Genomic DNA, 24,391 nt, shown 5'->3' with positions numbered 1-24,391 from the left:
ATGTGAAGAAGGCATTGTCCCTATTGTGAATGAGGTCTGTGAAGTAGAGAGGCTGGAGCAGTCACAGCTAGAGGGCCACAAGTGTGCTTGGTTTCACTCAAAAAATGTTTCTGTTATATTCTAAATTTAAGCCAACATTTAAAATGTGAATGTTTCACAGAAATTATGGGTTCCTAGTTTCTCTTAAAATTTCAGAAGATCTGGCACACTGAGGACAAATATACCCTTGACCACAAACAGCTGGAACTAAGTAGTGGCTGTCACTTTGAGACAGGCTTTGTGCCAGCAGGTCCCACCATCTCTATGCTTATCTCATTTATTTTTACCAATTCGACCTTTAAATTTGCAATTCCTGGGTTAAGGTATTTGCTAATCAACTGAAGAGAGACAATTCAATCTCAGGAACTTTCCCTACATGTCTGAGATACTCAGTACTTTTGTATAGAAGGAGTCTATTTTTTCATTTATTATTCTTTCTTGATCCCAGATCATGAGTCACTGACTTCTCCGGTGGTTTTATTATCTTATATTGTGTAAACCAAACAGATTTGCTCTTTGGTTTGGGGCCTGGAAATATGAAGGGGAGAGTGCATGGGCTTAACTGTTTAGTGGAATTTTCAGTTCATCAAATGTTTTGTCTTTATATGTAGTGAAAGTTTCTGGCTTTCCCCATCAGATACTTTTCTAATTACTTCATTCCAATTCATTATAGATTTGCTTTGGATGGAGACCAGGTCTATTAACTCTCATTTTCATCAAGAGTCCCTGCAAAATTTTCAGTCTGCCAGTGCTTGTCATTAAGCTATGCGTTTCTGTAAGGGACACTTTTTTCCAAATAGCAACATGGCCTGATTTATATTGGAAATCTTTCAAATTGCATTAAACTGATCTTGATTGAATTAGCAGTTTCCAAGCTTCTTTCTTACAGCTGTCATGGAGTAGAACTGCACAATCTGTTCAGTTGGTTCCAGGGCAGGTGTTTTGCCTTGACAAAAGGTTTTTTCTTAAACCAGCCTGTCTGGAGATTGTATGTCTTCTTAGGAAGATTATGAGAGGAAATCAAGGAGAAACTTTTTTTTTTTTTTTGGCACCAGCAACTTTACTTTTAGCTTATCAGTTAGCCTAAATCCTCTGGGCTACCTGCTTAGCAGTTTAGCAAAACTAAAAATATGGTTCCTGAACCACAGGATACAACGGGGGAACAAAACCTGAGCTCTGGAAAGCCAGATGCTTTTGAAAGAAATTGAAACATATAAATAATAGGAATGGTTAATATAATATTTAACCATCTTTGTTGTGACTTGGTATTTAAGCCTTCCAATTTCATGATGCTCATAAAAATGTTTTGGAGAAACAGTCTTATGGGAAGGACTGGACTGTATTGCTGGAGGGAAATTAGGAGGATGAGGGAGAAATACCTTATTCTGTACATAATAAAACTTACATCAAAAGAATTTAAGGGATCCTAACAGACCCAAGGATGGTTAATGGTAGAGCCAGGGTAAGAATACTAATACTGGATGGGCGTGGTGGCTCGTGCTTGTAATCCCAGCACTTTGGGAGGACGAGGTGGGTGGATTGCCTGAGGTCAGGAGTTCGAGACCAGCCTGGCCAACATGATGAAACCCTGTCTCTACTAAAATTACAAAAAATTAGCCGGATGCAGTGGCAGGCGCCTGTAATCCCAGCTACTCAGGAGGCTGAGACAGGAGAATCGCTTGAACATGGGAGGCGGAGGTTGTAGTGAGCTGAGATGGTGCCACTGCACTCCAGCCTGGGCAACAAGACCTAAACTCCATCTCAAAAAAAAAAAAAAAAACACCTACTTCAGGTCATCATATAAATATGCATCATTTAAAGTGTAAAACTCCTGTCTTCTAGAAGCTTAAAATCAAGACAGGACCATGGGACTGCACCACTGTGTATACACACACACACACACACACACACACACACACTAAAGCACCACTTGAAGACAACAAAACTCTTCCAGATCAGCAAACCCTAGTGGAAATGTGTGAATCAACAAACCCTAATATGTTCATCTGAACCACCTGTAGGAAAAGAACAATAGGACATTCAAAAGTAAGTGAAAAGTCAACAATTTTTTAAAGGAGTTTACTAGCAATAAAATAATCATTAATTGTGAGAAAAGATAAGCAAAACAATATGTTTAGCATGTGACATGTGGCAGTTTCTGCTTGATGAGACTTGGATGAGTTTGAACATGAAACATTCTCATATGTCAATCTCTGCGGCTGACAGGGCCTTGGGAGAAGCTAACACTGAGTGGAGAATATAGGACTGATCTGTAGAAAAGAACCCTCCTTAGAGATGAGATGCAGAGAAGGTAACTGGGTAATACAAAAATCCTCAAGTAAGGTGGTGAGGTTTTTTGCCATCATCAATACAAAGATGTCCAATCTGGTGAACAGAAACTGTCAAGAGAGACATCCCAGGTGCAAACTCTCTTTGTAAGTCATGAGGGCAGGTAATTATGTTAGAAAATACCCAGAAAATTACAGGCTCTTCCATTCATGTGGACGATACGGCCCAGGGTCCAACTCTGGAGAAGCAAGGCTGGCAGGAGCCAAACAGTACAGAAATCTTTCTGGTCCTAGAAAGGGTCTAGGGTCCTGGGGAGAGGAATTAGATCAACCAATTGTGGACATACTGTTGACCATCTGGATAGTGTTAGAAAATGGAACAGTTCTAAGAAATTAAGTGACAGACCAACAATCAAGTAATGACTTACTACACAATGAACAGGTTTTATGACCTATAATGTGCTTATAAAGTCTAGTTCATGTGATAATTACAAATATTAAATGAAATATTAAATATAAGAAAGATGCCTCATGTAGTCCCTGGCACACACAGAACTTCAATAAGTGTTATGTACTGTGTAATTAGGGCACATATTGGTTTTCATTGGCCCCAAATTTTTATCAATGTTTGCACATTTATTTAAAATAAGTTGTTCTGTAACATACCTCCATGTTGTAATTATTTAGGTAAACACGTACTGAGGGATTTTGGTTCAATGAGATACAGAAAGGAAATAATTTTATATATTTTAACAACCATGCAAAAATTCTTCTTACTATCTGAGTATTCTCTTAATTAACTACTGAAAGAGTTAGGTATGCTTTTCCTAAGGAAGCATGTCTGGAGGTTGGAAGGGAGACTGGGAATTAGGAAAGATCCCTTCCACAGTACCTTTGGGAAATTAATGCTTTTCTGTACAAACCTTTTCTAAAAAAGTTTGAAGGGTGACCCATGTGCATATATCACTGTGTTCAAAATGTTAAAAGATGGCACAGTAGAGGCTTAGTCACCCTACCCCTGGTATGGCTAAGAACAGAGGATATTAACAACATTCAACAAAATTTATGGTACTACTAACAAATAATGCAATAGAAAATAAATACATTCCAATTTATTTTCTAAATAAGCTAAATTCTGCATTATAAACTCTATATAAATTATAGATAATATATGATTTTATATAGGTCAACCAAAACTAAGACTGGTGAAACAGAAATAATTTGATAAAGATTTATTGGAACCCAAATGTGACTATCAACCCAGGAAGACACCAACAAAATTGGGAGTTCCAGAGTCTGCTACATATTGGAAAACTTTCAGAGGAAAGTTTAGAAGGGAAGAGGACTCCAGATACTGGAACTGTCCTTTTCATTGGAGGGTACAATACTGAGGTTACAATCATCAGCTACATCTTGTAACATATATTAATAGATGAAAATAGCTAAGCTAAAATGTTCACCTGCAAAGTAATCAGTAAAGCTTCATGATTCATAAACAAATCAGTGTCCTTTTCAATGTCAGCAGGTCATGAATTAATCAGTATGCCAACAATTCGGGGAACTCACAATAAGATTCTTTACTCAGAGACAGGATGTTTCCATGAATCACAAGACATCCCCTGGGTGGGTTAATTTGAACACCTGACAAATGTGACTGTAGGTTATCTCAAACACATGCACACCACACAACACACACACACACACACACACACACACACACACACAAACACACTTGCTTGCCAATCGGAAGTATTCCCATGTTTTAACATACCAGTAGCCCATTTTATGAGAACTGCATGATCCAGTCTTCATTCAGTTTTTTGGCCTCTTTTCTTGCCAACTCTCTCCTCCCCTCTGCTTTCCAGCTTCATTAAATGGCTTCCGTTTCCCTCAATGTGCCATGCTGTTTCATACCTCCCTGCTTTTCTCACACCACTTTCTTTGCCCAGGATAGATTCAGCCTATGTTTTCTGCCTGGGAAATGTCTCATCATTGTTCAAAAGCTACCTCATGTCATTTTCTCAGTGAATACTTTCCTGACTCTCCAATACTGGGATCCTGGTTTATTTTTACTTCTTTCACATTGATAAGCAATTTTGTAACTCCTAGAATCATATTCATATAGCTAGTTTCCATTTATTCAAGCACTTGGACACCGGTAGTATGGTTAGGGTCTCCTGGCTTGTGCCATGGCAGGGGTGACCATATCGAATGTAGAAAAATATCTTGCTCCTGGTGTACTTTGAGTGTAAGTAAATAAATCCCCAATGAAATATTTGGATGGGAACCTGCACTGCTTTCTAAAAAAATGCAGCTGAATATCTATCTGATGCTAAGTCAATAGCAGCCAACAGAACTTCCCTCTCTCTCTCTATTGAAAGGATGAATAAACACCGTAACTAAAGAAAATATCTAAAAGAGAAGGTAAAACATGAGATGTGTGATACCACTCTGGAAACCCAGAGAGCTTCCTTTTTACAGGAGAAAGCAAAAAGAAATTTTATGGAATAGTACTAGTTTTCTGAACAAGATTCAAGCACCTTTGAAACTAGAATCGAGATGTGTAAAGAAAGCAAATTAAAACCAAAAGGTAAGTCCTACAAGATTTGTGAAATGATGATAATGCCTCTGGTAGCTAATAATTTACTAACTATACTACCAACATTTCTCCATGATGACTTTTATAACACTTCTCTCCCAAGACTTCTATTAAACAACAAAATAAATATGTTCAACAGCTCTATAACTACAAACAACTCTAAATATTTGTTTGGAATTACACACTAACAACTCCAGATTTGTATTCATAATAAAATGGAGAGAATGCCAGATGGGATGCTACATGGAGATGTGTTTCTCACATTCTAATTATCTGTAGTTGATGATTTTCAACTACCAAACAAGTTAGCCTTCCTTAGATCCACTCGCTACAGGACTGCCCCGAGTCCCTGTCCCTCATCTTTCCCGTGGTGCAGATGGAATGCCCAGGGCAAGGACTGGAAGCACAATAATGGAAAGAAGCTGAGGCTGGAGAGGCTATTGTGGAAAAGCACTCAAGCTTTTATATATTATTAAGTCACAAATATAAGAAGAAAAAGAGTGAATACATTTGTTTCATTTTATCTTCAAGGCAATATCACTTATTATTGTATAATTTTCAGTATGTTCTTCAGAATAATTTTACATTTTTCAGGATATAAAGTTTCACTGTTTCCCTGAAAATTTTTTCTTGTTATCTTCAGACCAAATACACCTTGTTCAGGTTTCTTTTCACGCTCCTAATTAAGAGTAAAGAATCCCTGTAAGAGTCTATCTAATTATTTTTATCCTCTTTGGCCTGGGTATGAATAGGTGAAGCACCTTGCTATCTTCCCTTTCCAAGAATCTATTCTCAGCATTTGTATTTCTATAATACATGGCCCAAAGGAACAGCAGCTCATTTCTACTCATTTGGGTTAATTTTGTTAAATTCATTTTTTTTATATGCTCCTCTGAAAAAGGAGGAGTTTATGGATATGTAATATTGAAATGGAAAAATTCAAAATACATATTGAAAACCATTTTAATGACCATTTCTTCTGAGACACATTACCAGCATGGGCAGGAATGGTTCCTTTCTGCCTCAGAGATCTCCTTTTCAGACATCTCAGATGTCTCCACATCTTCAGTGTCACATGTAGGCAGAGTAGGTGTAACATCATATTACAGGGATGATTTCAGGAACTTGAGAAAACCTCATACTCATTTAGATCTTGTCTCATCAGTTCTTATTATACCTTTAGTTCTACAATAAGCAATATACTTTAAATTGTAACTAACCTGACAGAAGTGGACAAGCTAAAATGCAAAAGTAGAAAGGATTTCTGGCAAGATGGCCGAATAGGAACAGCTCTGGTCTGCAGCTCCCAGTGAGATTGACGCAGAATACGGGTGATTTCTGCATTTCCAACTGAGGTACCTTGTTCATCTCACTGGGTCTGGTTGGACAGTGGGTGTACCCGAAGAGGGTGAGCCGAGGCAGGGCAGGTCGTCGCTTCACCCAGGAAGTACAAAGGGTTGGAGGATTTCTCTTTCCTAGCCAAGGGAAGCCATGAAAGACTATACCAGGTGCAACGTACATTCCTGCCCAACTACTGTGCTTTTCCCACAGTCTTCACAACTGGCAGAACGGGAGCTTCCCTCCAGTGCCTGGCTCAGTGGGTCCTATGCCCATGGAGCCCAGCAAGCTAAGATCTGTTGGCTTGAAATTCTTGCTGCTAGCACAGCAGTCTAAGATTGACCTGGGAGGCTGAAGCATGGCAGGGGGAGGGGTGTCCACCATTACTGAGGCTTGAGTAGGCAATTTTATGCTCACAGTGTAAACAAAGTCTCTGGGAAGATCAAACTGGGCAGAGCCCACCACAGCTCAGCAAGGTCCGCTTCCTCTCTAGATTCCACCTCTGTGGGCATGGCATATCTGAACAAAAGACAGAAGCCTCAGTCAGGGACTTATAGATAAAACCCTCATCTCCCTGAGACAGAGCACCTGGGGGAAGGGCAGCTGTGGGCACAGCTTCTACAGACTTAAATGTCCCTTCCTGACAGCTCTGAAGAGAGCAGTGGTTCTCCCAGCATGAAGTCTGAGCTCTGATAACAGACAGACTGCCTCCTCAAGTGGGTCCCTGACCCCCGTGTAGCCTGACTAGGAAACACCTCCCAGTAGGGGCCAACAGACACCTCATGCAGGAGAGCCCTGGCTGGCATCTGACGGTGCCCCTCTGGGACGAAGCTTCCAGAGGAAAAATCAGGCAGCAATATTTGCTGTTCTACAGCCTCTGCTGGTGATACTCAGGCAAATAGGGTCTGGAGTGGAGCTCCAGCAAACTCCAACAGACCTGCAGCGGAGGGACCTGACTGTTAGGAAGAAAACTAACAAACAGAAAGGAATAGCATCAACATCAACAAAAAGGAAATCCACACCAAAATCCCATCCTTAGGTCACCAACAACAAAGACAAAAAGTAGATAAAACCACAAAGATGGGGAGAAACCACCACAGAAAGGATGAAAATTCCAAAAACCAGAATGCCTCTTCTCCTCCAAAGGATCACAACTCCTTGCCAGCAAGGGAACAAAACTGGACGGAGAATGAGTTTGATGAATTGACAGAAGTAGGCTTCAGAAAGTGGGTTATAACAAATTTCTCTGAGCTGAAGGAGCATGTTCTAACCCATTGCAAGGAAGCTAAAAACCTTGAAAAAAGATTAGACAAACGGCTAACTAGGATAAATAGTGTAGAGAAGAACATAAACAACCTGATGGAGCTAAAAACACAGCGTGAGAACTTCGTGAAGCATACACAAGCTTCAGTAGCCGAATCGATCAAGCAGAACAAGGATATCAGTGATTGAAAATCAAATTAATGAAATAAAGTGAGAAGATTAGAGAAAAAAAGAGTGAAAAGAAATAAAGCCTCCGAGAAATATGAGACTATGTGAAAAGACCAAATCTGCCATTGATTGGTGTACCTGAAAGTGACAGGAAGAATGGGACCAAGTTATAAAACACTCTTCAGGGTATTATCCAGGAGAACTTTCCCAAGCTATCAAAGCAGGCCAACATTCAAATTCAGGAAATACGGAGAACACCACAGAGATATTCCTTGAGAAGAGCAACCCCAAGACACATAATCATCAGATTCACCAAAGTTGAAATGAAGGAAAAAGTGTTAAGGGCAGCCAGAAAGAAAGGTCGGGTTACCCACAAAGGAAAGCCCATCAGACTAACAGAGGATCTCTCGGCAGAAACTCTACAAGCCAGAAGAGAGTAGGGACCAATAATCAACATTCTGAAAGCAAAGAATTTTCAACCCAGAATTTCATATCCAGCCAAACTAAGTTTCATAAGTAAAGGAGAAATAAAATCCTTTACAGACAAGCAAATGCTGAGAGATTTTGTCACCACCAGGCCTGCCTTACAAGAGCTCCTGAAGGAAGCACCAAATATGGAAAGGAACAACCAGTACCAGCCAGTTCAAAAACATGCCAAATTGTAAAGACCATCGATGCTATGAAGAAACTGCATCAACTAATGGGCAAAATAACCAGCTAACATCACAATGACAGGATCAAATTCACACACAACAATGTTAACCTTAAATGTAAATGGGCTAAATGCCACAATTAAAAGGCACAATTAAACAGTCAAGACCCATTCGTGTGCTGTATTCAGGAGACCCATCTCACATGCAAAGACACACATAGGTTCAAAATAGAGAAACGGGGCCAGGTGCGGTGGTTCACACCTGTAATCCCAGCACTTTGGGAGGCTGAGGTGGGTGGATCACCTGAGGTCAGGAGTTTGAGACCAGCCTGACCAACATGGATAAACCCCATCTCTAATAAAAATACCAAATTAGCCGGGCATGGTGGCACATGCCTGTGATCCCAGCTACTCAGGAGGCTGAGGCAGGACAATCACTTGAACCCAGGAGGCAGAAGTTGCAGTGAGGGGAGATTGTGTCATTGCACTCCAGCCTGGGCAACAAGACCGAAACTCCGTCTCAAAAATAAATAAATAAATAAATAAATAAATAAATAAATAGATGGAAGAAGATCTACCAAGCAAATGGAAAGCAAAATAAATAAATAAATAAAATCAGGGGTTGCAATCCTGGTCTCTGATAAAACAGACTTAAAACCAGCAAACATCAAAAGAGACAAAGAAGGCCATTACATAATGGTAAAGGGATCAATTCAACAAGAAGAACTAACTATCCTAAATATATATACGCCCAATACAGGAGCACCCAGATTCATAAAGCAAATTCTTAGAGGTCTACAAAGAGACTTAGACTCCCACACAATAATAGTGGGAGATTTTAACACCCCACTGTCAATATTAGATAAATCAATGAGACAGAAAATTAACAAGGATATCCAGGACTTGAATTCAGTTCTGGACCAAGCAGACCTAATAGACATCTACAGAACTCTCCACCCCAAATCAACAGAGTATACATTCTTCTCGGCACCACATCACACTTATTCTAAAATTGACCACATAACTAGAAGTAAAACACTCCTCAGCAAATGTAAAAGAACAGAAATCACAACAAACTGTCTCTCAGACCACAGTGCAATCAAATTAGAACTCGGAATTAAGAAACTCACTCAAAACTGCAGAACTATATGGAAACCGAACGACCTGTTTCTGAATGACTACTGGGTAAACAACAAAAAGAAGGCAGAAATAAAGCTATCTTTGAAACCCATGAGAAAGAAGATACAACATACCAGAATCTCTGGGACACATTTAAAGCAGTGTGTAGAGCAAAATTTATAGCACTAAATGCCCACAAGAGAAAGCAGGGAAGATCTAAAATTGACACCCTAACATCACAATTAAAAGAACTAGAGAAGCAAGAGCAAACAAACCCAAAAGCTACCAGAAGACAAGAAATAACTATGATCAGAGCAGAACTGAAGGAGATAGAGACACAAAAAACCCTTCAAAAAATCAATGAATCCAGGAGCTGATATTTTTTTAAAAAAAGATAAACAAAATAGATAGACCGCTAGCAAGACTAATAAATAAGAAAAGAGAGAAGAATCAAATTGACGCAATAAAAAATGATAAACGGGATATTACCACCGATCCCATAGAAACACAAACTACCATCAGAGAATACTATAAACAACTCTAGGCAAATAAACTAGAAAATCTAGAAGAAATGGATAAATTCCTGGACTAAACCAGGAAGGAGTCGAATCTCTGAATAGACCAATAACAGGTTCTGAAATTGAGGCAGTAATTAATAGCCTACCAACCAAAAAAAATCCAGGACCAGACGGATTCAAGTTGAATTCTACCAGAGGCAAAAGAGGAGCTGGTACCATTCCTTCTGAAACTATTCCATTCAATAGAAAAAGAGGTAATCCTCCCTAACTCATGTTATGAGGCCAGTGTCATCCTGATATCAAAATCTGGCAGAGACACAATAAAATAAGAGAATTTTAGGCCAATACCCCTGATGACACTGATGCAAAAGTCCTCAATAAAATACTGGCAAACCAAATCTGCAGCACATCAAAAGCTTATCTACCATGATCAAGGGGCTTCATCCCTGGGATGAAAGGTTGGCTCAACATATGCAAATCAGTAAATGTAATCCATCACATAAACAGAACCATTGACAAAAAATTCGTGATTATCTTAGTAGATGTAGAAAAGGCCATCAACAAAATTCAACAGCCCTTCATGCTAAAAAAAAAAAAAAAAAAAAAAAAAAAAAAAAAAACTCTCAATAAACTAGGTATCAATGGAATCAATCTCAAAATAATAAGAGCTATTTATGACAAACCCACAGCCAATATGACACTGAATGGGCAAAAACTGGAAGCATTCCCTTTAAAAACTGGCACAAGACAAAGATGCCCTCTCTCACCACTCCTATTAAATATAGTATTGGAAGTTCTGGCCAGGGCAGGCAGGCAAGATAAAGAAATAAAGGGTATTCAATTAGAAAAAGAGGAAGTCGAATTGTCTCTGTTTGCAGATGACATGATTCTATATTTAGAAAATCCCATCGTCTCAGTCCCAAATCTCCTTAAGCTGATAAGCAACTTCAGCAAAGTCTCAGGATACAAAATCAATGTGCAAAAATCACCAGCATTCCTATATTCCAATAACAGACAAACAGAGAGCTGAATCATGAGTGAACTCTCATTCACAATTGCTACTAAGATAATAAAATATCTAGGAATACAACTTACAAGGGATGTGAAGGACGTCTTCAAGGAGAACTACAAACCACTGCTCAAGGAAATAAGAGAGGACACAAACAAATAGAAAAACATTCCATGCTCATGGATAGGAAGAATCAATATTGTGAAAATGGTTATACTGCCCAAAGTTATTTAGAGATTCAATGCTATCCCCATCAAGCTACCACTGACTTTGTTCTCAGAATTGGAAAAAAATACTTTAAAATTCATATGGAACCAAAAAAAGAGCCTGCATAGCCATGAGAATCCTAAGCAAAAAGGACAAAGCTAGAGGCATCATGCTACCTGACTTCAAACTATACTACAAGGCCACAGTAACCAAAACAGCATGGTACTGGTACCAAAACAGATATATAGACCAATGGATCAGAACAGAGGCCTCAGAAATAATGCCACACATCTACAACCATCTGATCTTTGACAAACCTGACAAAAACAAGCAATGGAGAAAGGATTCCCTGTTTAATAAATGCTGTTGGGAAAACTGGCTAGCCACATGCAGAAAGCTGAAACTGGATCCCTTCCTTACACCTTATACAAAAATTAACTCAAGATGGATTAAAGGCTTAAATGTAAGATCTAAAACCATAAAAACCTTAGAAGAAAACCTAGGCAATACCATTCAGGACATAGGCATGGGCAATGTCTTTATGACTAAATCACCAAGAGCAATGGCAACCAAAGCCAAAATAGACAAGTGTGATCCAATTAAACTAAAGAGCTTCCACACAGCAAAATTAACTATCATCAGAGTGAACAGGCAGCCTACAGAATGGGAGAAAAATTTGCAATCTATCCATCTGACACAGGGCTAATATCTAGAATCTTCAAAGAACTTAAACAAATTTACAAGAAAAAAACAAACAACCTCATCAAAAAGTGGGCAAAGGATATGAACAGACACTTCTCAAAAGAAGAAATTTATGCAGCCAACAGACCTATGAAAAAAAGCTCATCATCACTGGTCATTAGAGAAATGCAAATCAAAACCACAAAGAGATACCATCATCCTATGCCAGTTAGAATGGCTATCATTTTAAAAGTCAGGAAACAACAGATGCTGGAGAGGATACAGAGAAATAGGAATGTTTTTACACTGTTGGTGGAAGTGTAAATTAGTTCAACCATTGTGGAAGACCATGTGGCGATTTCTCAAGGATCTGGAACTAGAAGTACCATTTGACCCAGCGATCCCATTACTGGGTATCTACCCAAAGGATTATAAATCATGCTACTGTAAAGACACATACACACGCAAGTTTATTGCAGCACTGTTCACAATAGCAAAGACTTAGAACCAACCTAAATGTCCATCAATAACAGACTGGATAAAGAAAGTATGGCACATATACACCATGGAATACTACACAGCCATAAAAAAGATGAGTTCATGTCCTTTGCAGGGACATGGATGAAGCTGGAATCAATCATTCTCAGCAAACTATCACAAGGCCAGAAAAAAAAACGCCACATGTTCTCACTCATAAGTGGGAGTTGAACAATGAGAACACATGGACACAGGGAGGGGCCTGTCAGGCATGGGAACCTGGGGAAGGGAGAGCATTAGGAGAAATACCTAATGTAAAGGACGAGTTGATGCGTGCAGCAAGCCAACATGGCGCATATATACCTATGTAACAAACCTGCACATTTTGCACATGTATGCCAGAACTCAAAGTATAATAAAAAAAAAAAAATTCACTCCAAAAAAAAAGAAGATACAGGATCACGAAAATAGAGGGCCTAGCAGAAGAAACAGGTAGAAGGAATTAATTCCTATGTATTCTGTAAAGAAAAGTCCCAAAATGGCAGCCACATAGAGAATCGACCAAATTTGGCAATAATTTGATGATGATTGAGATAGGGAAAGAAGAGCTTGTGTGAAGAGTCACATATGAGAGTTAATCCTCATTTTCTAGATAACAAATGTCAATAACTCATATGCAAACTGGAACAATTATGGAAAAACTGTATAAAGTGTGCTATTATAAAATCTGGGGTACATCAACAATAGACTGGATAAAGAAAATGTGGTCCCTATTTACCATAGAACACTATACAGCCATAGAAAAGGACAAGATCAGGTCCTTTGCAGCAACATGGATGAAACTGGAGGCTATTGTCTCAGGTGAACTAACACAGGAACAGATAACCAAATACTGCATGATCTCACTTATAAGTGGAGATAAACATTGAATACACATGGACACAAAGAGGGGGAAAATAGACACTGGGGCCTACTTGAGGGTAGAGGGTGGGAGGAAGGAAAGGATTGAAAAATTTCCTATTGAGTACTATGTGTCTTACCTGGGCGATGAAATAATCTATACACCAAATTCTCTTGACATGTAATTTACCTATATAACAAACTTGCACATGTACCCCTGAACCTAAAATAAAAGTTGAAAATATAAAATAAATAAAATAAAATAAATATAGAGCTAAATACTAAAGTAGCTACAAGAATAGAATATGGTGGTCTCTGTGAGGAAAAATTGTGAAAGACTGTGGAAGGACTGAAAAAAAAAATCATGAGGTGACATCAATAAATGAATGTGCCTTGTTCAGAGCATATCCTTCCAGATAATAAAATTCCACAGGGCTCTTGCCTTTCACTGACTTTCAGCTATTTTGCACCTCTGTAGAGAAGGAAGAAATTTCCAGGAAACTAACAATAATGCAAATAATTTCTAATGAGTTTACATATTTGTCTGGTTTTGTGGTTCTCCTTTAAAAATGATTGCCTTAGTAATTAATGAATTAAATAAAATATTTGTTATATATTCATTTTATATCTGGATGAAAGGACATGATTTAACCACTTTTGAAAATTATACTTTGTCATCTCTGGGAGTGGCCATTATAGAAGACTTTTGATTTTTATTACAGGCCTGTGTTACTGTTTGATTTTCCTAACTAAGCAGATATTATCTTGATAAAAATTGTGATTAAATTTAAAAGATATTTTAAAATTAAACATTAAGAAATGATGAGAACTGTGTAAAATGCTTAGCACTCTTAGATGATGATACTTTACATAACAGGCAGAAGGAATTAAATAAACAGAGGATGAGATAGGCAAAAGAATTAAAAAACAACCTCTGAATAAGACTTTTCTTTCTTCAACGTCTAGTAAGAAAACACCTCATTCTTTGTTCCATAATCGCTTCGATGCTTCCTTTCCACTTTAGCTGAGGTTTTTCTCACCACTCCTCCTACTTACATCACTCATGACCCAGTATCTTCCTTTGGGAACCTCAGACACTGCTTTTTGTTTGTTTGATTTTGTTTTCATCTTTACTGTTCAGAACTCTCCTCACAATTTATGTCCTTGAACACTGCCAAGCAATTGTCCAATAAAGGAAACTATGGGTGTGAGCCAAATGAAATGACAATCTTACACCACATTGTAGTGTAAAAATACTACCAGGACTGGGTACAAAGTGTATTGTCATTTTGTCCAACACAGAATAAAAGGTATTTAGGGCTCCTCTATTAAGTCGTGTACAGCACAGAATATGCCAACAGTACTGGATTAATAATAATTAATTCCATTCACTGCAAAAGTATCCAACATGTTTTCAGCCAAAGAAAAGAAACAAAATAGCAAGGACTTCAGTCTCAAATAAAAAATATATTTTACAAATATCTGACTTTGGATTGCAGTATTTAGCAAATGTTACTAAAAAGGGAGTCAAGCAGTTTTATTTATGTAAAGTAGTTCGTGTTTAAAGGGCATTTTTTTTTTAAAGGAGTTTGCTTATCTGACAAGTTTGCCAAAGTCCTAGTTAAAAATGTTCATTTCTCATTCACTCCCAGTGACATCAAGAGATCCAAATCTTTTTCTTTTCCTCTCAGTGCTCAGTGGCACTGAGGTCAGTACTTTCCATTCCAGATAAACCAGAGAAAGAGGATTAAATGAGACCATTCTCCACACTGAAGCTTTGTTTATAAACAAAAAATAAAGAGCCCCAGTGAGAGTATTTTATATGGCAAATGGCTGGCCTCAAAGTTTTTCCTAACTGCCTGATTTAGAGTATATCTAACTTCTCTGTCAACTGCAAATCAGCAGTACAAAGTAAAGCATCAGTAAAGGAAGACATTGGAGAAATGGCTATTATTGCATAAAACACTGAAATGAGAACAAGGGTGGTATTTGTTTAAAGGCCACTACATCCTAATAAGAAAAGGACAAGATTCCTGCAGTTCAAATTCTGCTTCTTTTCTTTATGTACAAAAGACTATCAGCAATAAAAATGCTTTTAAAATTTTCCTCCAAAAAGTGACTTTTGTATTGTCTAATTATTCTTTGAGTACTTATGTATCCATGGCATCTGATGATCTATTTTCTATTATTAATTGGGAACCTTGACATATTTAGTGTTAATAATACCTAGCTCAAAGGGTTGTTGTGATATTTGAGTTTTAATACACGAAAGAGATTTACACCGGTGTTCCATACATTTTTGCCATTACAATACTTGTGAATTTTGAGCTAAAGTCACTACATAGATGATATAATAGATTATAAATGTCATCTTTTACAATTGCTGAGTATATGGAAAGTTGTGTATACATTATTATTTAAGTAGGGTGAGGTTTTACATGACTATGAAAGTTAATTATGAATCTTTTGTTAAAATAAATAATTCCCTGCTAAGATTGAAAAAATATCTCAGAAAGCAGGACAAAGATTAATATAAGGTAGCATACAAGTTGCTATGAAATAACATTAACGTACTAATAGATAATGTTCATGAGGTTCACAAGAGGAAACATAATAATTTTAAAAGGTTATGTCTTACAATTAAATAAATAATAAATAAATAAATACAACTAAAACATTGAGCTAAAATCTGAAATTGTGAAAGCATATTTTAACAATATAAGCAAGGTTGGCAAAGGTACAGACAAATTAGTACACATGCATTGCTGTAAGGGAATATAAATGGCCACAACCTTTTAGAAAATAATTTGATAATTTCACGAACACTTTTATAACTGCTAAGTTTTAGAAAATGTATGCTAGAGAAAATCATCTAAAGAATTTTTTTAAAATACCTGCATGAATGAGAGAGGAAGAGAGAGGTGCTATTTTTAATATTACAGAAAAATGATAGCCACCAGAAATATCAAAGGAAAATTATTAATCAATATCTATACTTGATCCAAGGTTATGTGATATTAAAACAATGACCAAAAAGATCATCTGACCTCTTATAATAGTGTCTATTTTATATTATTATTACAGAAACAGATGTGTTGCAAAATTGTATCATGTTATGATTGGAACTAAAAAAAAATATATCTGTGATTAGGCAAAAACTAAAATCAGTTCCCCAAGTGAAGTTATTTCATGAAAAGTTGTATTTTTCAAATATCCTGTCACAGTGAATATTTGATATCAAGACTGTTATATTGGTATATATATGTCAATATTACAGTATTGATACATAATATTGTATTGATCAATATACTGTATCTATCAATACAGTATTGATATATTTAATATATTGATATTAATATATTGATATTACTTTTAATTTTTACAACAAAGAAATAGTAATAAATTTGTAAAGTAGGTAAACACTTCACAAGTAAGGTATTTCATACATTTGGACTTTTGGTTAGGTGTTCTCAAAGGGAAAATACAGAATGAGGCTCGACTCTAATAAGCAATTTTTAAATTTTTACTTACAATTATATGCCATTATTTTTAAGTTCTGGGGACATGTGTAGGATGTGCAGGTTTGTTACATAGGTAAACGTGTACCATGATGCTCTACCGCACCTGTCAACCCATTACTTAGGTATTAAGCCCAGCACGCATTAGCTCTTTTCTCTAATACTCCCTCCCCTCCCTGCCCTCCCCCAACGGGCCCCACTGAGTGATATTCTCCTCCCTGTGTCCATGTGTTCTCATTGTTCAGCTCCCACTTATGAGTGGGAACATGCAGTGTTTGGTTTCTGTTCCTGCATTACTTTGCTGAGGATGATGGCTTCCAGCTTCACCCGTGTCCTTGCAAAGGACACGATCTCATTCCTTTTTATGGCTGCATAGTATTCCATGGTGTATATGTACCATATTTTCTTTATCCAGTCTCTCATTGATGGGCATTTGGGTTGATTCCATGTGTTTGCTATTGTGAATAGTGTTGCCATGAACATAAGCATGCATGTATCTTTATAATATAATGCTTTATTTTCCTTTGGGTATATACCCAGTAATGGGATTATTGGGTCAAATGATATTTCTGGTTCTAAGTCTTTGAGGAATTGCCACACTGTCTTCCACAATGGCTGAACTAATTTACATTTCCATAAACAGTGTAAAAATGTTCCTATCTCTCTGCAACCTTGCCAACATCTGCTGTTTCTTGACTTTTTAATAATTGCCATTCTGAATGGCAATTAAATCAATACAAATTCACAAATTATAAGGTTTGTATTTATTGAAGTTATTATTCTTATTGATGCTGAAATTGTAACATAGTTGGTCAGTAGGCACCTGTTGAAGATGGCTCCTAAGTCATTTTGCATGAGCCTAGTAGGTTTTAACTTCCTTAATTTCTGATATGACAGTTTCCAGGCTCATTTTGCACATTTCTTGCTCTGAACCTAGAATCAGTCATTTAAATGAGCCCTGCTACCTTTTAGTGGTAAATGTGCTATGGAGATAATAATCTAGGCACTACTAGTGTTCTTTGACGGATATTGTTTCTAGTACTTTTCAGTGGACACAACTAACTTGGGACATGACTTATGTCCCAAGACATAAGAGACTGAAGAGATGTTACTCTACTTATTCTCTCTCTCTCTCTCTCTCTCTCTCTCTCTCTCATTCTCTATCTCTCTCCTCCTCCAAAAACTAATTTGTGTGAAATTCTATTGCATCTTCATGGGCTATTCATGTTTAAGTGAAAATGGGCTTTTCTTCTCAAAGGAAAACATGGGCAGGATGGCTTTTAAGCCTCGCATTCTAGGGATTTCTCTTCAGTTATCTTAAAGTGTTCAAAAATGTCTTGGAAGTAACTAAGATATTCTAAGATTCTAGCTCTGTCCTCTCCCCTACTTTTAACTGTTTCTTTTCTTTCCTTGCCCCGGTCTGCCTTAAAGGCCAGCGCACAGGAATTTCTCCTCAATACAGCGCCTTAGATTAGAAAGGAGAATTCTCAGGGTGCAGACAACTCCATCTTCCTCCAAGCTTGCACTCATCCATGAAATATAACCTGACAAAACCACTTCCCAGTTTTGGATGCTGACCGCAAATTGACCCACTGAGCTTTCCTGTGAAAACCTTTCAAATGGGGAGTTTTCTAGTTCTCAGGCTTTGCATAATGCTTTTGCTTGCCTTCCATTTTTTCTTTTTTTTCTGAATAGTTGCTGATACACTGCAGACCTTGTTGCTGTCAGTGAATTTTCTGCATTCGTTCATGATTTGGAATTTGTATGGAAATCTTATCCCCTGGTTTAGTTGCAGATGCTGTCTATGGGTTGTGGTTTTGCTATTCTAGTTGCTATATCTTTGCGTGTGTGTGTGTGTACAGGGAGGGCTTCAAGGAGATAAACACACACACACAGGCACACACACACATACATTGCTGTAGCTGCCATCTACCCCTTTATAAAGATTTGACTAATCTTTATAAAATATGTCAAACCAATTTTTGTTTTTGGTTTTTTATTTTTTCCTGAAACTTCTTCAATGGCTTCCCATCTTATTCCGAGTAAAAGCCACATTTTACTCTGAATTACAGAGTAAAATGAATCACATTTTAATCAACATACACGATCTGCTACCCTCTTTTCTTACTACACATTATCTCTCGAACTTCATCTTATGGTACCTACCAACTGATGTAATCAATACCAGTCTCTCGATCAACCTCAGATGTTAGCCAGACTTAAGCCCCAGAGTTTTTGTGCCTGCTATTCCCATTGCCTGGCTTTGCTTCTGCTAAATACCTGTATGAATAACTCCTTCTCTTACAAGTCTTAGCACAAATGGCATCTTAATGGTGAGGTCTTTTCTATTTAAAGGTATAATTTTCCCACCCTTGAAATATATTTTAATCATTTATTTTTGTTTTCTATATTTTCCCAGTAGGAAGTTTTTTCCATTTTTTTAAATTGTCCCTTTAAATGTATTCAGCACTCTCCATCATAGTAAGTGGTCAACAATTTTTGTGAGATTGAGCTGGGTTCTATAATTTTAACAAAGAATAGTCAGCCCCAAATCTTGAGAAAATATCCAGTTCTGAGAGAAAATCAGATATATGAACAAGTAATTACAAATATGATTCCTAAGATATGGTGAATCAAATATGATGAATGCTAAAATCAATATATACACTAGGTGCCATACTATCAAGCAATCAGTCAAATAACTTAATTTCCCTTTATCCTTTCCAAGTATTTTCCCTACTATGCTGCTTTCTATATCCTTTATTCAGAAAAAATGAACAATTTTATTTGTTGCTGCATATGCGGCAATGTATAGGTTTGTATGTTTTTCTGGTAATCTCCCCACTGCCTAAAAGTTCTCTTTCTCAATTTCAAAAATCTGTATTATTTCTAATTTTTAAGATCCAGAGAAAAATTCTACCTCTTGTGTACAGTCTTTTCATATTTCCTTGCTGGAAGGAACCTCTTCCTCCTTTGCATTCTGATGGCATCCTTCTGAAACCTCTTATTAATTTAATCACTTTTGGGGGTACAAAATACATCTATTTGTAAATGTCTCTGATACTGACCCACCCTAACCTATTCCTTACGTCATTTCCTAAACAAATATTTTTAGCTCCTGCCAAAATTAATTAGTGCTAGTTTTGTGACGAAAGCTAATCTGTGCTTCACTAATGACAATACGCTAATTCTCCTAGAGGACACTTTCAGGTTCCTTTCTCCTTTAAGATTCTGATGTGCTACATAGGTACAACCATGTTGTCACAGATAAAATGTTACTTTTTACTTCTTTACAAATCTGAACCACTCTGTATTCTACAGTTGAGTGCAGGGGCTTTATATGATTTCCTGTCCTCACTTCCAATCAAATTCTGGCATAGAGCAAATACTTAATAAGTGTTTGTGAGTAGAAATAAAGGAAGAAAAAAGTAAGTAAGAAAAGATAGAAGACAGAAAACTTAGCCAAAAGCTTTATGAAAGCAAAATATCTTGAATCATTTAAAAATGTTTTCTAATTATAGATAATTCCAGAGACTGACTTGAAGCAAGCACTTTGACTCTCCTAAAATCACAACCTAGATAATATCCTCATGAAACAAATGCAAGTGAGACACTGTGACCCATTTTGATCTCAGATCAATTTTCCTTGCCTAGCATGATCATGGGTGGAGAGACACTCCTTAGCAGCCTTCCTGTCCACACATACTTAATGCATCACTCTTTTGACTACATTTATTCATAGAATCAAGAAACCAGACAGTATTTGAATTTCTATCATTTAAAAAAAGTTAATGCATTTTCAAAAACTGTTTGTTGATTATTTTGCTCCTGTATTAGACTTCTTTTCACATTCTTGATCTATTTCTGGGAATTAGAAAGGAATTAACAATAGGAAGTAAGTACCCATATTAAAAATTGCAGAAAAGATGTTTAGCACATGGGAAATAGTCTTACAACAAGGAGATGCAATATAGAACTATGGCATAAATCATTGATCTAGATCTCTTACATCACCCCTTTCCCCCCTCTTCTTCCTACTACATACTTTAAAACTTGAATCTCACTTTTTAAAAGATAAAGTTTTACCTTTAATTATTTTGCATCTTTTATTCCAAGAAATGGAGAGGCCAAAAGGAGGAAAATAGAGAACAAAAGTCTGTTTGTTTTCCCTCAACTCCCATACCACCTAACTCAGTATATTTGGATAATTCATCAAACTCAGATTTTATTTAACTTTCTTTTAAGGTCCTATAAATTCAGAATATAATGAGAAAGTGATATCCTATTTGATCAGAGAACAAAGGGAGGCTTAAAGAGGACTATGTTAAATATATTTTCATTCACCTAGTGAGATAGAAGAATATGAGAAATTACAAAGAGGAAAGAAAGTATTCCTCCTTTCAGAAGGAAATTATCTTAATAAAAATAGTCAAGTTATTACAAACCAGTTAGATGATTTTAGTTTCTAACCAATGAAGTCAAGGTTAGCCATGAAAACCTCTGGGAACCAGTCACTTTTACCCAGTTTCATCATCAAGGGTCCAACCTCTGACTTCAGCCAGTCAAGAGACTTGTCAGGGATCCAACAAGAAACTCACAATATAGTTGGAAGCAATTGTCGATATCAAAAAAGCAACATACAAAAATGTACTCATGGTCCTTCCGTAAACTCACTGTATTGAAAAGGAAAATACAACCTATTAATGCTTATGAAATAGTCGCTGATTTTATTGGCCAAATTAATGGGAGTGAAAGTATCCACTAATCAAAGTTTGATTGATGACTCAATATTCATCATCTCAAATATTTGAACCTCAACTTGAGGCCACTGGTTGACGATAAATGTGCTGTTTCTTTTCTATCATTTGGTTCTATTCAGAGCCTGAAACATGTTCTTCATTTAAAATGTGTTCAAATCTAATATTGGAAATTCCTTCAGAACCCTGTGTTTGCCTTAATTTATGCTTTTAATATTTCCTTATTGCTTTTCTAAAGCAATGCACACACTTAAAACAGAAAAAGCAAATCCCACAAATTGCAACTAAGTGTAAGTAAGATATACAGTTTGGAATCTAATTTATTACTAAAGCATTATTAAGAGAAAGTACAGACAAACTAAATAGCTTAGGAAAATTAAAGCATTAATTCTAAGTTTCATTATTTAACTAGGAACATCAGAAAAGTTCAATGTAAGTCTAAAAAATGTACATTTAACTCAGTGTTGTAACCACAGGTTGAAAATATAAACTTTTAGGGAGGAAAGCCAACAGCATCCTAATCTTGTGTAGATATAACTGTTAGTCAATCTTTGTTATGACATTATTAAAATAGAGAAAATCATGCCATTCTAAAAGACCTGCATTGAATCATATTGTGCAATATATGTTCATAAAAATGTATAGATATCCTTTATGCACTTTTCAAGTCATAATCCAAAGACCTTTATTTAGTTCTCCTATATGTAGAGGCACAGTTTTGTATAAGATATAGTTTTTGTTCCTAATCAACCAAAAAAACAAAACAAAAACAAAAAACACAAAAACTAGAACAGCTTAGGAGGTAGGATTTTCGAAAGTTAAAAAAAATGGCATATAACTCATACCTTAATTTGCTGCATACTTACCATGGAACTTTGGGTAAGTTATTTAACCTCCCTAAACCCCAGTATTCTCACCTGTAAAAAAGGATTACAATAGTATCAGAATGGTTTTAAAGACCAAATGAAATAATGTAGATACATTCATTTGCAAGGAGCCTTACTATAAGAATTTAACGAAAGCTAGAATTAATAATATTATAATGGCTATATATTATTGTAACATTGCTACTATAAACAATAGACATTAATATTATCATAAACATTTTTATCATTCATTAGAAAACATTCTTATGACGGAGAATTTGCTTTGTTTTATTTTCAATCACAAAAACATTACACAATAAAATCTGAAAAATCCTCATTGTAAAAAATTCAGACAATGTAGAAATATATGGATGTGTAGTAAATGGTGGAAGTCTTCCTACACTTTTCATCACTTAATCCTTCTCTACCCTTCTAGTGTTGTTCCAAGCAACCATTTAACTATTTGGTCTGTGCCCTTCCTGATCTTTTTTATTCACTTATATTTGTTTGTATATGCATATCCAGATAATTCAGCTTTATTTTATTTTCATGTAAATAGTTCATTTAAACATGCTACAGTGTTTTACCTAGATTACATATACCATAGTTTTTTTTCCCTTTTATGAACATTTGGGTGATTTCAATATTTAGCAATTGCAAAGAATGCTACAATGAAAAATCATCCTACAAGTTTTTCTGTAGATGTGGCGTATTTTCTAGAATGCAGACTTAGAAACATAAAAGCTTAATAGGGGAATATGAGCACTTCTAAAGTTTAATATGTTATCAAGTTGCTATTTGAAAGCCTCTAATAATTTACAATTTGCACACTCCACCCACCTGCCATGTATGAGGGAACCCGTTTCCTATACTCTTCCCAACAGTGTATGCTTATTTAATCATTCCTTTAATGAATAACTAAATAACTTGCACATCTACTCATGCCGGGTCCTAAGCATATTGCACATTCCCCCAAAAGCTTGCATTGTAGTAGAGTGAAACTGACAAAAAGCAATGCACATGAAAATAGGTAAATAATATTACATATTAGAAAACAACTTGCATGGGGTCAGAGATTAAAGAGTGAAATGTGAGAAAGTATATAAAAACTACAGTTTTAAATGGTAAATGATCAGACTAAACCTCACTAGAAATATATTTTAGACAAATCATGAAGGATGTAGCAAATTTAAAGAACTTATAATCTAGAGAAGGTGCTCCATTGTCCCTGGCTTCCAAAATTGTTGACAATAACTCTCTAATCTACTACTACTAGCCACACCACCCCATATATACTTTCTAAGTGAACACCTTCTTATTTTTATGCAGCTTTTAAAATTTATAATTTAACAATATCACTAAGGTATATCTTGAAATTTAAAGATTTTAAAATTAATTTTCTCTGTAATTCTATAGATTTTTTCAATCTGAAGCTTTTGATTTTCATTCATTTATAAATAATTTTCTTCCATTAAGTGTTTGGTTCTTTTCCATTGCAATTCGTTCTATATACTTTAGAAGCAATTGCTCATATTTGTCCCTTCATTTTAGACCTTTATGTAGTCTCCCTTCTTCAATGGTCTTTTTGTTCCTTTATTTCATGGTTTGATTTTTTTCTCTCTCTATCTTTGGAAGCGTCAACTCTGACTTTGCCACTTTATTGTATCTACATATTGCATGTCTTTCTCGTTCTTGGGTTCATTCTTCATCTGGATATTATAAATCTGTAGGGAATTAACACAGTCTGCAAATGTTGAACTGTTGGAGCCTCTTTATAATTTAAATTATCATTATTCTTCTCTCATGTTTGGTAATAATTTGGCTGCTTATTGAAATTTAGCTTCAAAATCATTTTTCCTGTTTTTAAAAAATATTTTTCCACTCAACAGAATTCTTAATCATTGTAATAAAGGTAATATTTATCAACAGTTCACAAAGAGCGAGGTTACTATGCATATAAATTGATATCATTTAATACTTAAACCAATTAAA

At 36.2% G+C, this 24,391-nt stretch overlaps 1 long non-coding RNA gene across 3 annotated transcripts in view; it reads right to left on the bottom strand.

Moving 5' to 3' along the window:
* LOC105496898 (uncharacterized) overlaps positions 1-24,391 on the bottom strand; it is a 108,372-nt gene that overhangs the window by 65,089 nt on the left and 18,892 nt on the right. Inside the window, exon 4 of one of the 3 annotated variants that reach the window (XR_011608575.1) lies at positions 22,400-22,450. The exons of the other annotated variants lie outside the window; for them this stretch is intronic. This is a non-coding gene — a long non-coding RNA (uncharacterized lncRNA). The remainder of the gene's footprint in view (positions 1-22,399; positions 22,451-24,391) is intronic. 3 annotated transcript variants of the gene reach the window in all.

The sequence above is a fragment of the Macaca nemestrina genome, chromosome 10 (genome assembly GCF_043159975.1).
Source record: "Macaca nemestrina isolate mMacNem1 chromosome 10, mMacNem.hap1, whole genome shotgun sequence".
Classification (NCBI taxonomy): Eukaryota; Metazoa; Chordata; class Mammalia; order Primates; family Cercopithecidae; genus Macaca; species Macaca nemestrina.
The sequence above is the reverse complement of the archived record's forward strand: the minus strand, read 5'-3'. Positions and strand labels throughout refer to the sequence as shown.